This window comes from Gossypium arboreum, chromosome 10 (assembly GCF_025698485.1).
Source record: "Gossypium arboreum isolate Shixiya-1 chromosome 10, ASM2569848v2, whole genome shotgun sequence".
Taxonomy (NCBI): Eukaryota; Viridiplantae; Streptophyta; class Magnoliopsida; order Malvales; family Malvaceae; genus Gossypium; species Gossypium arboreum.
The window spans coordinates 13,491,649-13,510,133 of NC_069079.1; the positions used below are offsets into that span (position 1 = coordinate 13,491,649).

The 18,485-nt window shown below is 35.5% G+C and overlaps 1 non-coding gene across 1 annotated transcript; it reads left to right on the forward strand.

Annotated features, from left to right (window-relative positions):
* The first annotated feature begins 16,746 nt into the window (after positions 1-16,746).
* On the forward strand, positions 16,747-16,853 carry LOC128282744 (small nucleolar RNA R71). Its single transcript, XR_008273099.1, has one exon. It is a non-coding gene; the product is annotated as a small nucleolar RNA R71 (small nucleolar RNA).
* Positions 16,854-18,485: the final 1,632 nt, after the last annotated feature.

The window sequence follows — 18,485 nt, forward strand, 5'->3', positions numbered from 1 at the left end:
TGAGCTCTTGTTGTTATATGTGTATGTGCATGAGTATTCGCCATGCTATAGAATCCATGTTGCAAAATAATTAATGCTTAATGTGATATATAATAGTACTTGTGAATGAGCTTGAGAGTATCTAAATTATTAGTTGGAGGTGCGAATGTGGTCTTGGATGAATTTTAAAGAACAAAGAAATTTTGGGTGACTATAGGTCAAGGACATTCGCCAAAGGCTTGTGTGCTAGCAAAGTCGGCCTAGATGGGGTAAATGTTAAGTGTTAAATGTTCATGAGATAAAATTTTGTGATTTGATGAATTAATGATGATAGTATAGTTGATGTCATGTATAAATATGTGGCAAGACGGTTAAACTAGTTAATTTATTGATTAAGCTCAAGAAGCTAGAGGTGGAGAATCAAGCAAAGGCAAAGGAAAGAACATCGAGTAGCCGAGTTGGAACCATTTTACCCAATACAAGGTAAGTCATTAAGCATATATTTGATATTGCTTAAATGATTGTAATATCTATGCAATTGTGTTTAATGAGATGAAATATATACAAATGTATGTGTATGAAAAGATGATATTGTTGAACGTAAAAGAGATAGTGAAATGTGTAGGAAGTTTGCTTCGGCACTAAGTGTGCGAGAAATAGATGTGTACGGTGACGAGATTGGCACCGAGTGTGCGAGCTTGTAATGTATGGCACTAAGTGTGCGAGTTTGGACTATATGGCACTATGTGTGCGGGCTTGAATCACATGGCACTAAGTGTGCGTGATTGAGTATTAAGCACTATGTGTGCGAACTCTACACATATCTCCGATTGAATATTTATATGGAGGTGTGACTTTATCGAGATGAGTATGGACAGCGGAAAGAGTAAGTACCTTGAGTTCATGGCTAATAGATGCTATGTTCATGCTCGGGGTGGAGTTGGTAAGATTTAAACCTATGTGATGATTTCAATTGCATTCCCGTAAATAAGGTATCGTGGAATAGATGAAAGTTCATTTGATTGCATGATTGTTGCGGAAATGAAATGATGTATGGAAATTGCTTCAAATATCCTATTGAATAGTATATGAAATGTAAATGTATGACTTGGTATGAGATTGATCCGAAGGTCTAAGGAACTATGGTATAGTTCGGTATGGTGGAACACTTGGCCTTGTTTCATTATTTCATTTTATGATAATTTTATTAATGGATGGTTGTGGAATGCTTATGACTTCATCGAGTTATAAACTCACTCGGTGTTTTCTTGTCACCCATTTTAGGTTTCTTGGACTCGTCTCCTTTTGGGTGCTCGGAACCGTCAACGAAGTCATCACACCCGAGCAATTTTGGTATTGTCTTCTTAGTCAACTTAGGAGAACATTTGGCATGTATGGGCTATTTCGTTTTGTTAAATTTTGGGTTGTAAACTTTAAGCCATGTGAAAATGGCCTATGTGGTCGTTTGAGTGGGATGCTAGAATCTATAGCCACGAGTCTTAGAAACCTTAATTTTGATAAGGTGGCCATAATTTGTGTCATGTATGATGGATGATTAGTAAGGCTAAGGAAGGATTCATGAAATTGGCATAGTCTCATGCAGTAACTGTTGCGGACAGCAGCAGTGATATGAGATCGAAAAATCACTAAAAATAGTAGAAGTGGAATTAATTGCTAAAAAAATTACGTACTCGAAACTTGATGGGTCTATTTTCATATGGATGAAACGAAACGACCATATGAGCTGTATTTTAAGAGATATTCAAGATTTCGTGAGACAGGGCCAGAACGGTTTCTGGATTCTATGTTTCGACTTTGAAAATTTACCATAAATTATCCAGAAACAATTAGAAGTCATGCCTTATATGAATAGATTCCCCTTTGAGTGTAGTTTCATTAGAAACAAACGGCATGAGCATTGGAGCTCTGTACGAGATGATATTTAGGTCGTAATGCGCAAAGGTCAGTGTAGTCGAACCCCGAAACAGGGGTGACTTTAACTAATAAACTGTACCAATTGGCCTGACCAAAAATTTTAGAAATAAATCCACGGATGGATATATGAGTCTAAATTCGGGGAAAATTTACGGAACTGGTTTTCGAGTTCTGGAACTCGAGATATGATTTTTAAGGTGACAGGGACGTAGTTTGCCAGCTGGACTGGAAATGTGAAAAATAGTCTGTGTGACACATGAGAGTTGGTCTGAGAACCCCTCGTGTCCGACTCCGGCGACGGTATCGGGAACGGGGTGTTACATTGGTCTTGTTGGTATTTGTGTTGTTAATGAATTTAGTCATTTGAAATGGCTTGTAAATATTAAGAGTTTGGTTTTGTATATAGCCATGAGAGTTGGCTTAATTTGGTTGGTTTGGTTGTGTATGTATGTATTTGCATAGTGTTGTGAGTTTGTTGATGGATATGTGATCTTAGTTGGTATTTGGAAATTGGAGGTACTAAATGGTTTAGAATTGAATTTGGAATGTTTGTGAGATTAGGCTAAATGATGCATGTTTGAAAGTGATTATATTGTTGATTTGAGATTATGGGTTTTGGTATGAAATTGAATGGCACATTGTGGTGTTGATGTGTTTTGCATTGGTTGGTATTGAAATGGCATTAAATATGCTTGATTGAGGTTGGTTGAATGCCTGATTATGCCATGTTTATGTGCCAATTGGGTTGGTTTAGGTTTGTGCAAATTTGGGTGGCAAGATGGCTTGGTAATAGCCTATTTTTGTCCACACGAGCAGAGACACGGGCATGTGTCTCAGCCGTGTGTGACACATGGTCAAGTTACACGGCAGTGTGTGTAACAGCTTGATTTAGACCCTAATGGTTGGATGACCGTGACAGAGTACGAGCAGAAATTTGTGAGACTCAGTCGGTATGCCCGATAGTGTGTTTGTACTGACATCATAATGTGTAAAAGATTTGAAGATAGGCTGAATGAAGACATTAAACTACTAGTTGGCATACTTGAGAGAAAAGAGTTCGTGGTACTGGTTGAGCGGGCTTGCAAAGCTGAAAACTCGGGAAAGAGAAAAGAAAACCTGACTTTGAAGCTAGAGATGCACGTAAAAGAACATCCAGTAAGTCATTCCAGTTGGCATCAAATAAATTTCGAGATGATTTCAGCCATTCTAAAGCCACTTCAAGTTACTCAAGACGGGATCAGAATAGACCACCAGTGAGCTCGAAAGCTACCTCAGTAGCGAGTGTGGGTAATGTCAGATCGAATCAACCCGAGTGTAAACACTATGGTAAACGACATCCCAGCAGTTGCAGATTGCATGATCTGGCTTGCTTTAAATACGGATCGATAGATCATTATATTCGAGATTGCCCAGTGTTAGCTGAGGGAAATCCAATGCAGAATACAAGATCGGGTAATCCTGTAACTCAAGGTAGACTACCCAGAAATCCTGGTAATGCGAGTGGCAGTCAGAAAGGGACTAAAGATACGACAGTCAAATCTGAGGCTCGTGCATCTGCCAGAGCCAATGCTATCGTGTAACACCCCAAACCCAGGCCAGACGTTATGGTCGGATCCGACGTGTCACATTGAAGTTTTTAAGAAAACCCATGCCTCCCCTCAGATTCTCCACACCCTACTTGCCACTAAGCCACAAGGCTTTTTGTGTCATATTTTATCCCCAATTAATTATAAGGTCTAAAGGCCAAAGTCCAGGTTCCCTGAAAAAAAAAAACCAAAATAAATTGCAAGAGCCAAGGCTTGAACCCAGGCTCCCATACAACCTTAATGACGCCACAACCACTAGACTACAAGCTTCCTTGTGTCATTTATTTAACACAATAATTTAAAAACCCTCATCCAAGCATTCAGGTTTTTTTTCACTTAATACCAAAATTTTTGCTAAAGCCCAAGTTTGAACCCAAGATTTCTCTAACACTTCTCAGGGCCATTAACCACCAAAGCAGACATTTAATTGTGTTATTTCATTGCACAATTAAATACCTATATACAACCTCCTTACTGACTCGCACTCAAGGCCCAATACTTCTAGGCCCAAATTTGGGGTGTTACAATCCGTGTACAAGAGGAGGCTTCATCCTCAGATGTTATTACTGGTGCATTCACTCTTTATGATACTAATGTAATTGCATTGATTGATCCTGGTTCTACTTATTCTTATATGTGTGAGACATTAGTATTCAGCAAGACTCTGCCTGTTGAGTCTACTGAGTTTGTGATTAGAGTGTCAAACCCATTGGGTTGTTGTGGATAGATTGACTAAATCGGCTCATTTTGTTCCAATACGTATGGACTACTCACTGGATAAGCTAGCTGAATTGTATGTTTCTCAAATTGCGACATTTCATGGTGTGCCTATATCTATTGTTTTGGATAGAGATCCAAGGTTTACATCGCGGTTTTGGAAGAAACTGCAAGATGCACTAGGTACGAAATTACATTTCAGTCCTACTTTCCATCCGCAAACAAATTGCCAGTCTGAGCGAATTATTCAAATACTTGAGGATATGTTGAGATGTTGCATTCTCAAGTTTGAAGGTATGTGGGAACGATACCTGCCTCTGATTGAATTTGCGTATAATAACAGCTACCAATCAAGTATCAAAATGGAACCTTATGAGGCTTTTTACAGTCGTAAATGTCGTATGCCATTGTACTGGACTGAGCTCAGTGAAAATAAGATACACGGGGTTGACTTGTTCAGAGAAACTGAACAGAAAGTGAAAGTGATTCGTGAAAGTTTAAAAGCAACGTTAGATCATCAAAAATCTTATGCGAACTTGAAACGTAAAGATATAGAGTTTCATATAGGAGATAAAGTCTTCTTGAAAGTCTCACCGTGGAAGAAAATACTCAGATTCGGTCGTAAAGGCAAATTGAGTTTGAGGTTTATTGGGCTGTATGAGGTTATAGATCATATTGGACCAGTTGCTTACAGACTATTGTTGCCACCTGAGTTAGAAAAGATTCATAATGTATTCCATGTTTCGATGCTTCAGAAGTATCAATCTGATCCTTCACATGTGATTAGTCCGTCTGAGATTGAAATTAAGCCCGATATGACGTACAAAGAAGAATCGCTTCGCATTTTGACTCGTGAGATTAAAGAATTGCGGAATAAGAAGATTTCGTTAGTTAAAGTTTTATGGCAAAAAATAGTGTTAAGGAAGCAACATGGGAACCAGAGGATGCAATGAGAGAATGCTATCCGAACCTATTCATCGGTAAGATTTTCGGGGACGAAAATCCCTAAGGGGGGAGAGTTGTAACAACCCGATTTAGACCCTAATTGGAACGGTGGTTTTGGGATCGCGAATCTGAGTTAGAAAAATATTTTAAAATTTTTTCTGTGTTTATTATGTGTTGAATTTATATCTGTGAAATTTTCGTGATTTAATTTTGTCGTTTGAGTGTCCAATTAAATAAAATGACTTAATCGCGTAAAATGAAAATTAGGTGGTTATTTCTAAAAGGGGCTAAATTGCACTTGGATTTTTAAATGGAAGCCTTAAAGTTGCAATTAGGCCAATATAAGTGAAGTGGACGGTTAAATACATATATTATATAACTTTATTATTATTTCATTAAGGTTATTTAAGTAATTTATTTAATAAACATATAATAGTTAAAATAAGGTTATGAAATTCATTTTATTCATTTGTTCTTTTGACCGAAACATAAACAAAGAAAAAGAAAGAAAACTAAGCTAGGGTTCGGCATACATTCAAGCTCAATCAAGGTTTGTTTTTGTTCGATTTTTGATAATTTCTACGTTTTTGAGATCATTGCTTAGTAATCTTCAAGACCCATACTTTAATTTTTTATTTTGATGAATATTTTGATTTGTAACATTGTTGATAGCTTGTGATTTTTGTTGTTTGATGATGAAAAATGAAAGGTATGTTTTAGATTAACATATTTTGTATTGGAGTTTTTGATGATTTTGAGTAATTAGGACTTAATTGCAAAAATAATAATTTGAGGGACTAAAATGTGAAATAAGTTGAATCTATGGACTTGTTCGAGAGTGGGTAAAATTTGGCCCAGCTTAGGTATTTGCCCAATAAGTTGAATGCGTATTTTGTGTTTTATGCAATAGGGACTAAATTGTAAAAATTGTAAATGCCAAGGGTAAAATGGTAATTTGCCCATTTATGTGTTTTTTGGACTATTGAATGAAAATATGTTTGAATGCGCTTAATTTGAATATGTTTAGATCAAGAACCAAAGAAATTGAATTTGGATCGAGGGAAAGCAAAAGTTGTCGACTAGCTGCCCTGGTATGTTTTGTATCGTCCGAGGTAAGATTATAAGCAAATAGACGTACTTAGCTTCAATTAAATGTAATATATTTATGCTAAAATGAAAAACATGATTTTATACATGTCATAGTCAAATATGACTAAGCTTGGTTGCCATGATTTCAAATTTGTTTCGATCGAGTTACGACGTCCAAAAGTCCTGTATGAACCTCAGGAATAGTTAGGATACATATGTCATGACATAAGATTCTGATATATGTGTACAAGTAATACCATGACATCGATATGTGTTTACGAGTAAGACCCTATCTGGGACAGTGGCATCGATATGTGGTTACATGTAAGACCACGTCTAGGACGTTGGCATTGTACGATTTATGTGATTATCTGAGTGTCCTATCTGATTCCGAATGGTTCATCGGGAATCAATAAGTAGGGAAAAAATGTGTAATATTAGCTAAGTGATCAGGTATGTATCAGTTTGGTATTTATTTGCAATAAGGTAAGTGAGTGTTACGATATTAGTTACAAGCATGTGTAACATAAATGAAAAATATATGTATAAATATATCATGTGTATTCGGGTTATTGGGAAAGAAATATGATCCTTGTTGATGTGATTTTATTTTCGCATATATATAATGTTCTTGCATGTTCTGTTACTCAGTTAATGTGTGTATGTAAATTTTATTTTTCTTTAAAAGCTTATTTGTACAAAGGTATGTATATTATGTTTATATTGATAATTTGGCTTTGAAAATGGAACATTGACTTGATGAATTAATCTTGTGTACATTCGGCAAAGGGTACAGATGTATGTGTTCAGGTATATTATTATTGAAGTTGAAAGTTGAGAATAAGCTTGATATTGATATTTTGGTTAGTTAAAATAAGTTAATTATATTATCGGTTTGTTATTTTGCTTATGACTTACTAAGCTTAAATAGCTTATGGTGAGTATATTTTTTCTTTTGTTTTATAAATTTTGGATTCGAGTTACAAGCTCGAGGATCATCAGCAAAGTCTATCACACTATCTATAGCTTCGATATTTAAATGTTTGAATTCGAATTATGGCATGTATAGGTTGAATTATATTTTGAGTATGCTGAAAGTTGGTTGTGTATATAAGTCATGCGAAAATGGCTAAATTATTATATTAGTGTTCAGTTATGATAGGTAAGACTTATATTAATCTTGATTACTAAGTTGTGTGCCTTGAATGCATAATATATGTGATGAGTACAATATGTTTTGATAATGGCTTGCGTATTATGTTAAACTAGGTTGTGCAAATTTTTAGTCAAATGCATAATGAGCTTGTCTATTGGAAATTGATGATAGAATTCTGGATGTGTATGTGATTTTTAAGCAGCAAGATTCGACCATGAAAGAGTACTGGCATAATGTGTATTTAGTATGCTTATTAATGTGTGATGGAACATATTAAATGAGGCATTGTTTCAATAAAGGGTGGTTATTTTCTAGCTTGGTTAGTTTGATTATTAAGTGATAAATAATGTACGTGGTTCATGATTAACTTAGTCGACTAATTGATATGTATTTGGTGTTTTAATGTTAAGCATAGCCTTGGCTTTTGAGTAAATGCGCATCTTGCATGCGTTCATGATGAATAAGATATACATGAATGTCTTGTTTTATATTAAGTCTATTTCAAGGGCGTAATCATAATATACATTTGATTTGTTTTGATAATATGTATATTCGGTCATATAGTTTTTTATAAAAAAAAAACATTGCATTATTATAAATTATGAAGTTAGTGGGTAAGGAGAAAGGAATACGCATGATTCAAATTTTGAAGCTCATTTATGTAGTAAGTCAAAACATGCATTCATGATATTTTAAACTTGTTATATTATTTAAGTTGTTGCATGCCTTGTATATGCGTAAAGTGCTTATGATTATGGGTTCTTATTACCTATATATACATGGTTATAAGAACTCGTTAAATAAGAGTAAATAGTGAGTGTGTATAATGTAATATAAATATACGGGTTAGTCGATTAAACCAAGAAATAGAGTGAGTTGACTTATAACCAAATGCTTCCTTTTAGTGGTATTATTATGTAAAACATATGAGATTCATAAGGATTACCATGCTAATGATGTATATATGAAATTGTTGATACATTATATTTTATATTGTAATATGTGAACGATATGACTATGTATATATATATGATGTGAATTGTCCTAATTTAAGAGTAGTATTAATTTATGAAATAAATTATGATTAACTTTCGAGACTTGGGTTTGTGAATAATTATATATATTATATGTACTTGTTTGAGATTGTGTTTTATTCTGTGATGCCTTATGACCTTATTCCGGTGACAGAAACGGGTTAGGGGTGTTACAGTGTGTCCCCTGGTGTTGAATTAGAAATCAAGTCAGTATGCTCCACATGGGCCAACACACGAGTGTGTGACTTGGTTGTGTGGCATAAGCCAATATACCCTACAGGTTTGGCACAGCCTAGCACATGGCTTGGCACATGGATGTGTGTGGCCATATCTTAGCGTACACGGGCTAGTCACACGGGCATGTATGTTGGCTATGTGACCCAAGTCAGAGAGTTACACGGGATCAGCCACAAGCTAGGACACGGCCATGTGATCCCTTTTCGAATGTCCATAGGCCTGTGACACGAGCGTGTCTTTAGCCGTGTGAAACACACAACCAGGCCACACGGGCGTGTGCCTCCTGTAGTTTGAAAAATTTTCTAAGTTTCGTAAAAATTTCTTGAATTACTGGTTTAGTCCCGAACCACACCTTAAGCATGTTTTGGGCCTCGTAGACTCATATTAGGGACAATGTGAATGATATTAAATGATGATTACTTGGAATTTGAAAATGTATGTGAAATAAATTTTTAATTATTTTATAAGTTCGGTAATGCTTCATAACCCTATCCTGGCGTTGAATATAGGTGAGGGATGTTACAGAAAAATATTTATCGTTGGTTGAATTTGCATATAATAATAGTTTTCAATCGAGTATAAAGATGGCACTTATGAAGCTCTATATGGTCGTAAATGCCGAACTCCGTTGTACTGGACCGAGCTTAGTAAGAAAGATTCACGGGGTTGATTTGATTAGAGAGACCGAAGAGAATGTGAAAATAATTAGCGATAGTTTAAAAGCAGCTTTAGATCGACAGAAATCATATGCGAATTTGAAAAGTAAAGACATTGAATTCTAAATCAGCAGCAAAGTGTTTCTAAAAGTATCTTCGTGAAAAAAGATTCTTCGTTTTGGTCGCAAAGGAAAATTGAGTCCACGATTTATCGGGTCGTACTAGATTATCGAGAGAATAAGGCCAATGGCATATCAGCTAGCTTTACCGTCATAATTAGAAAAGATTTATAATATATTTTGTGTGTTGATGTTATGCCGATATAGATCAGATCTGTCACACATGATTTCTCCAACAGAGATTGAAATTCAACCTAATATGTTGCATAACGAAGAACCGATCAAAATTTTGGCCTTAGAGATTAAAGAGTTAAGAAACAAAAGCATAGCTTTAGTGAAGGTACTTTGGCAACGCCACGGTGTTGAAGAGACTATGTGGGAACTTGAAGAAGCTATGAAAAAATAGTACCCTAACCTATTTTTTGGTAAGATTTTCGAGGATGAAAATTCCTAAGGGAGGAGAGTTGTAATAACCCGTTTTTAGTCAAATCAAAATAGTGGTTTTGGGAAAAAAATTATTAGGTCAAAATATTTATTTTATTATTATTTTAATGTCTACAACATGATAGTATGATTGTGTAAAAAATTCATTAAGAAATTTTACAGTTTGAATGCTTAATTTGATAAAAAGAACTAAATTGCATTAAGTGTAAAAGTTGAGGTCTAATAGCTAAAGGGATCTAATAGCTATGGCACTTTAAAATAGAGGTCCTTAAATGGAATTAGCCCATTAATAAGTTAGAGGATGATAATGGCTTCGTATTTAGTGAAATAATTAATGTTTTTAAAGGTTAATTTTGTAATTTAATAAATAATGATAATTAAAATATGTAAAGAAAAGTTATCATCTTTCTATTCTTTCTTCAACTGAATTTACTACCAAAAAGGAAGCCATGAAAGCTTGCTAGGTTCAACCTTGGTGTTTTGTGTGCATGGAATGATTTTTCATCTCGTTTTGTTAATGATTTCTATGTTTTCGGAGTTGTTGTAGCTTAATATAGCTAGCCCAGGGACTAATTTGCAAATTTGTTAAAGATTTAGGGTTTTACCATTGATTAATATGTGTGTATCTTGATGTTTGATGATAGAAAATGAATGGTTGTTGTTAGATAAACAACATTTGTTAAGTGATTTTTGATAAAATTGTCAATTAGGGATTAAATTGAGAAATGTGATAAATTGTGTGGTAAATATGTGAAATAATGAAAAATATGAGCTGCTATGAGAATAGGTAAAATTCAGCTAGCATGGGTGTGGACTTAAGCATGAATTTGTATTTTTATGAGCTAGGGACTAAATTGTAAAGAAATTGAAATATTAGGGGCAAAAGTGTAATTTTGCCATAATAAGATTTTTGGGTTAAATTGAATAGAATGATAATTAAATAAGTTAAATTTGGTTATATATAGATCATGAAAAGTGAAGTTTGAAATTAGATCGGGGGAAAAAGAAGATAGTTGATTAATAGCTCGATTCTCTCCGTATAAACCTGAGGTAAGTTTGTATGCTAATAAACATTAATTTAATTGTGTTTTAAATGCTTTATTATTGAATTAATTGTGAATACGACCTTATGAAAATGTTTGACGAATATTCAGCAATTTGAAATCCCAATTGAACCTTAGGAATAGATAAGATACAAATGACATGTCATTAGGGTTTATTGTGTTTGGGTGTTGGTCCGTACATTCTACCAGTGGCTGAGTTTTTCGGCATGTGTTGTGGATTGATGTGAACAAATCATGAAACATTTTATAATTTATGAATGTCCGTTCTTGAAAACTAACTATTATCATGACAAAGGCAAGCGCACCTTATCGAACAGTAGTATAGCTTATGGCAAGACTGGGATGTCGAACCCAAAAGAACTAAAAATGCTAGTATTAATTTTCTTTTTATTATCTAGTCTAAAAATAAAGCGGTTTGTTTTATCTAAACTAATTACTAAACTAAGAATGCACAGAAAGTAAATTGGGGAAATAACTTTTGGGAAAACTAAATGATTTGAACAATACCTAAGGGAAAAATCCACCTAGACTTCACTTGTTATTGACTCTGAATCAGACGATTTATTCACCTGACTTGATCAGTAGAAATCCCTAAGTTATATTATTATCTTTCTCGAGACTAACAACATCTAACCCTAGGTTGATTAATTGAAATCTCTTTCTAATTAAAACCCCTAATGTTGCATTAACTCAATCTATGGATTCCCTTTTTAGGTTTCACCCTAATCCGGCAAAATTATGTCACCCTATCTCTAGGCATGCAATCAACTCCACTTAATTATGTTAGATCTACTCTTAGACAGGGACTTTTGCTCCTCTGAATAAGCACATCAATATTTGAATCAATATCCTAGAATATTAAAGCAAGAATTAAGAACTCATAATTAAAAACAAGTCAAATATTTATCATATAATTTAGATAATAATAACAAGATCCGTCTTAGGTTTCATTCCCCTTAGGTATTTAGGGGGTTTAGGTATTTAGGGGGTTTAGTTCATATTTATGAAAGAAAATATCTCAAAAGAATAATGATAAAAAAACATAAAGAAAACCCAAGAACTCTTGAAGGGAATTGAAGGGAGATCTTCAGTCTTGAAGGTGAATCTGGCTTCTGAGAGGGATCAATCAGCTTTCTTCAAGTAATTCCTTGCCTCCTACTCCATGTCCCCTTTCTAGGTACCTCCTGGGGTTTTTATATAGGCTTTAGAATGATTCAAAACCCTCAAGTGTGGCCTTTCCTGAATAGGACTAGATTTGGGCTCGACAGGGACACGCTCGTGTGACACGCCCGTGTGCAAGTGCTTCAACCCGTGTTCGAGTCGGTTGAATAGACACAGGCATGTGGTCTAACCATGTAAGAAAGTCTAGGCCGTGTTGATTTCCTACGTTGGCCCATTTTCTCCGTTTTTGGCCCGTTTCTTCCTCTTTTTATTCTCTTATGCTCATCTAAGTATAAAACATGAAATTAAAGGATTAGGAGCATCGAATTCCACGAATCTAATGATAATTCATCCAAAAATATACTAAGCATAGGATAACAATATGTATAAATTAGGACTTATCAAATACCCCCACACTTAAGCGTTTGCTTGTCCTCAAGCAAAATCCTCAACTCACAATTAGGAATTCATTTTTCTCAACTTATAATTTCTGTCAATAATATCTCAGAATAAACCATAAGTAATCATACATTGAGAATTCGACTAAAAGAACATCAAAGTTTCAAACATTCCAAGTTGAGCATTTTATCACGAAAACATTAGGTGTCTCCCCTCATATAAGTAATCACCTTTGATTCAAAATATCACATAATTCAACATCCTCACTAATGATTCACTCAAATCACTCGAATTTTTTAAGGACAACAAATGAAGCACGTATTAGTCAATATGAAAAGTTATTACCATAGGCTTGCGTGAAAATCAACTCTCCACCACTATATATTGAGATTATTCATCAATCAAAGGTCTTTAGAGGGTTGTAATGTGGCTTTGGTTAGGGGGTGTGGTCACAAGCTTGAAAGAAAAGGTTAGAATCGAGATTGAATTGAAAAATTACCTAACTAGAAAAATACTAAAATTTGATAAATTACATTCCTAATTAGACGTTCCTAAAATTGAGCTTTTCTTCATGGGATCTGGAATTAAATACTTAAGCTCAAAAACAAAAAGTTACTACTAATATGTATGTAAGTTTCTTTTTTAAAACAAGTTAAATATTATAGAACCTTGCTAAAAATAAAACATAGATAAGCAATTTATTCAAATCTAATCTCGACAAAAAATAGGGATCACATTAATTGAGGGGATTTCAACAATAATAGGTTATGGGTTAATATTGAGGGTAAATCAATGAATGGCTAGTTAGGCTCAAAGGGGTTCACTAAGGATTAATTATGGAGGTAGGATTTTGTAGAGTGAGTGGGTTAAACCTAGGTGCCTTTATCATCTCAACATATCAAATCAATGGTGTGGTCTTGACATGCATAATCAAGCAAGTTCTAGAATAACAAATCAATATTGACGCACTCATAGCAGTAATAAGAGTGAGCATGAAAGAAATAATAGATGCTCTAAAGGCTCAAGATCTCACAAAAATTATGGCTTTTTTATGTTAAACCTGTGAATTTCAACTCAAGATAATACCTAAACTTGGGGAAACCACCTAAAAAAAATCAACTTATCATGCTTGATTCTCTAATTCCTTAAAGTTTATACAATCAATGCATGAATTCCTATGTTTTAATCCAAGACATATCAATAAAAATCATAAGTTAATCAAAATTCATTCTAATAGTGATATGAGTGAGTTACGTGAGAATAAGACAAAATTCAGGGATTTTTCTAAAAAGATATACATAACTCCCCCACACTTGCGATGTACATTGTCCTCAATGTACAAAGATATATAATAGCGATATAAATATGATATCGAAAGAGAGGAAGAGAAGTGAAACTACCCTGAGAGTGGATGAAATCCTCGAATTCGCTAGAGCGAGAATTGAAGATAAAGCTGAAGGAAATGCATGATTCTAAGGGATAAATGAGAAGACACTACTGTGAAGGAGAGTTAAGGGTATAATTCGATGATTACCATAAAGAAAGGTAGAGTTTAAAAAATATAAAACATGAGTCTTCAAAAATAAATAGAAATAAAAGTAAAAAAAATAAAAATAAAATGAGTCTAAAAAGAGGCACGACTGTGTCGCCCAATACTGGTCTCACACGGCAGTGTCACACGCTCGTGTGGCTCGCGTCCAGCCCGTGTTTATCGCAAAATGAGGAATCGCCACGCGGCCTGAGGACACGCTCGTGTGTCTAAGTCGTGTTGTCACATGGTCGTATCGCATGACCGTGCGCGATGTGGTTCGCTTCTCCAACGCCCGTGTATACATGCGCACACCCGTGTTCTTTTGACAGTCTCGACAACGGGTGGTGACACGGGCGTGTCGCATGCCCGTGTTAATTTCTCAGTTTCTTCCACGAGTGTAGCGCACGCTCGTGTTATTTTGACAGGATTGCCCACGGCCATGTCACACAGTCGTGGCAATGTATCGAATCTCGTGTTTTGGGAAAATTTTTGCTCTATTTTTACACGTCCGTATCGCACGACCGTGTGGCCGCCCTGGTATGAGCACAGCCTAAGTCACGTCCGTGGGCTAGGCCGTGTTTGCCCCTGTCAAATGTCAAAATTTCCTGCAGTTAAACTATCAACAGTTAAAGAAAAATTAAACCCTATTTAGTGAGGTTAGTGCTTGGGTTGCCTCCCAAGAAGCACTTATTTATAGTCTAAGCTCGACTTACCTCTCTCTCGTGTGATTACGGTGGATTAAGGAGTTGAAACTCCTCACCTCTGCTATCAATTTTATCAAAATAAGGTCTGAGTCGAGTATTATTTACCTTAAAAGTTTCAAATACAGTATGTGTTACCTCGACTGTACCATGTGAGAAGATGTTCATTATCGTGAATGGAGTCGCTCTGTCCGTATTGTGCTTTAGAGTAGGGGGTCATTTGCATTAACAATACTTTGTCCCAAACTTTAATTTGCCTTGTTTCATCACTATGTTTATTGTGGTGTCGCTTTGGTTTTTTGTGTGCTTTTGGTTTCTCCTTGACAGGTGTTCGCCATTTATCTAGTTCATCAACCTGAAGTCTTCGTTCTTCATAGATGGGTCCTTTGTTGTTCTTGCACATGGCTTATGTATGCTCTTTAAACGTGTTTCCTACAAAGAAGGTTGCACTACAGGACTTGTATTAGTAGCATGAATTATACAACCACCTTCAATATTCGATGTTTTATTCAAATTATGAGCTTGAAGAGTGATCATTTCATCACCTACACGAATTGTGAGTTCACCATGGTTCTAGCAGTTGCTAAAAAGGGTCATCCTAAAATCAAAGGCACGTCACTATCCTCTTCTATGTCTAGAACAACAAAGTCTACTGGGTATATAAATTTATCGATTTTAACAAGAACATCTTCAATGATACCCCTAGGAAATCTAATGGTTTTATCAGGTAACTGAATGCTCATCCTAGTTTGTTTGGGTTTCCCAAGACCCAGCTGTTTAAACATTTTATAAGGCATAACATTAATACTCGCCCCTAAATCAGCCAATGCATTATTCACGTTCAAACTACGAATCAAACAAGGAATCGTAAAACTCCCTGGATCTTTCAACTTGCTGGGTAGCTTATTTTGTAGAACGGCTGAGAAAACTGCGTTCAACTCTAAATGCAACGCCTCATCCAACTTCCATTTATTTGCTAAAAGCTCCTTTAAAAATTTAACTGCGTTTGGCATCTGCGAAAGAGCTTCAATAAACGGTAAGTTAATGTGTAATTTCTTTAATATTTTAAGGAATTTACCAAATTGTTCGTCCATGTGGTCTTTCCTTGTCGCACTGGGGTATGGCACACGAGGTTTGTACTCTCTACTTATCGATTTTTGCTCATTGAAGTCTTCCTCACCTTTACATTTACTTACCATAATTCATTGCCTTGGTTCTGGCTCAGGTTCGGCTAACCTTTCTTCATCTTGAGCAGTAATCGCATTAAGCTGCTCCCTTAGATTAGACTTAGTGTTACTCGTCAGGCTACCTTGTGGTCGTTCAGAAATCAGTTTGGCAAGCTGGCCTATCTGAGTTTCAAGCCCTTGAATTGACGCTTGTTGATTCTTAAGTGCTATTTTGGTATTCTGAAAACGAGTCTCTAACATCGAGATAAATTTCGTTAGCATCTCCTCAAGGTTCGGCTTCTTTTCCTGTTGGTAAGGTGGTTGTTGAAAACCCGAAGGACGTTGTGGCCTTTGATTCCCTTGACCACCCCACGAGAAGTTGGGATGGTTCCACCAACCTGCATTATATGTGTTACTATATGGGTTATTTTGAAATCTAGAATTATTATTACCCATTTATTGAACTTGTTCCTCCTCGGTGCTAGGATTGAAAGGTTGATATTCTGTGTGCGCTCCTCCTCCATTAGAATCGCACCTCATCACTGGATGTACCTGAGTAGAACCATATAAATCGTCAATCTTTTTATATAAAATTTCTACCTGGTTAGATAGCATAGTAAGCGTTGAGGTTGAAAACACCGACTGCTTTTGTCGACTTTATTCTCATGACTTGCCACTGATAGTTATTCAGTGACATCTCTTCAATAAATTTGTAAGCCAGTTCAGGTGTTTTGTTATTGATAGTCCCACCAACAGCTACGTCTATAAGTTGCCTTGTTGAGGGGTTCACGCCGTTGTAAAACGTTTGAACCTGCAACCACAGTGGTAACCCATGGTGAGGGCACCTTCTCAATAAATCCTTGTATCTCTCCCATGCATCATAGAGTGTTTCTAGATCCATCTGTACAAAATAAGAGATATCCTTCCTCAACTTAGCTGTTTTAGCCGGCGGAAAATATTTAAGTAAAAATTTTTAGGTCATTTGTTCCCAAGTAGTGATTGACCCTCATGGTAACGAGTTCAACCACTGTTTAGCTTTGTTCCTCAATGAAAAGGGAAACAACCAAAGGCGAATGGCATCATCAAAAACGCCATTGATCTTAAAAGTGTTGCAAAACTCTAAGAAATTCGCCAAAAGGGTGTTTGGGTCCTTGTCCTGCAAACCATCAGACTGAACAAACTGTTGGATAATTTGAATTGTGTTAGGTTTTAGTTCAAAATTATTTACAACAATAGCAGGCCTAACTATACTTGATTCAGTTCCTATTAAAGTAGGTTTAGCATAATCATACATAGTGCGTGGAGCAGGATTCTGATTTATTGGATCAGCAGCTATCGCAGGAGGTAGCGGGTTTTCCTGATTTTCAGCTATCTCCTCGGCTACGGTGTGAATATCGTCCTCTTGCCCTTCCTCTATGTATCTTAGGCTTCACCTTATTTCTCTTCGGTTCCTGCGAGCTGTGTGTTCAATCTCACTATCAAAAAGTAATGGTCCTGGCAGGTTTCTTCTAGTCATAAACTATAAAAACCTGTCAGAAGGAAAAAGAAAATTAGTAAAAAATCAAAATAAAATTTAAATTGCAATAAAATAAATGGCTAAAGTAATAAAAATTAAGTGTTCCTAATATCTTAGTTCCCCAGCAACAGCGTCAACAACTTGATGTGATGTGAATCGTGATAAGTTTTATAATTTATGAATGACCATTCTTGAAAACTAACTATTATCACGACATAGGCAAGCGCACCTTATCGAACAGTAGTATAGCTTATGGCAAGACCGGGATGTCGAACCCAAAGGAACTAAAAGTGCTAGTATTAACTTTCTTTTTATTATCTTGCCTAAAAATAAAGGGGTTTGTTTTATCTAAACTAGTTACTAAACTAAGAATGCACAGAAAGTAAATTGGAGAATTAACTTTTGGGAAAACTGAATGATTTGGACAATACCTAAGGGAAAAATTCACCTAGACTTCACTTGTTATTGACTCTGAATCAAACGATTTATTCACTTGACTTGATCCGTAAAAATCCCTAAGTTATATTATTATCTCTCTAGGTTGACTAACAACATCTAACCCTAGGTTGATTAATTGAAATCTCTTTCTAATTAAAACCCCTAGTGTTGCATTAACTCGTTCTATAGAATCCCTTATTAGGTTTCACCCTAATCCGAAAAAATTATGTCACCCTATCTCTAGGCGTGCAATCAACTCCACTTAATTATGTTAGATCTACTCTTAGACAGGGACTTTTGCTCCTCTGAATAAGCACATCAATACTTGAATCAAAATCCTGGAATATTAAAGCAAGAATTAAGAACTCATAATTAAGAACAAGTCAAATATTTATCATATAATTCAGATGATAATAACAAGATCCGTCTTAGGTTTCATTCCCCTAAGGTATTTAGGGGGTTTAGTTCATATTTATGAAAGAAAACATCTCAAAAGAATAATGATAACAAAACATAAAGAAAACCCAAGAACTCTTGAAGGGAATTGAAGGGAGATCTTCAGTCTTGAAGGTGAATCCGGCTTCTGAGATGGATCAATCGGCTTTCTTCGAG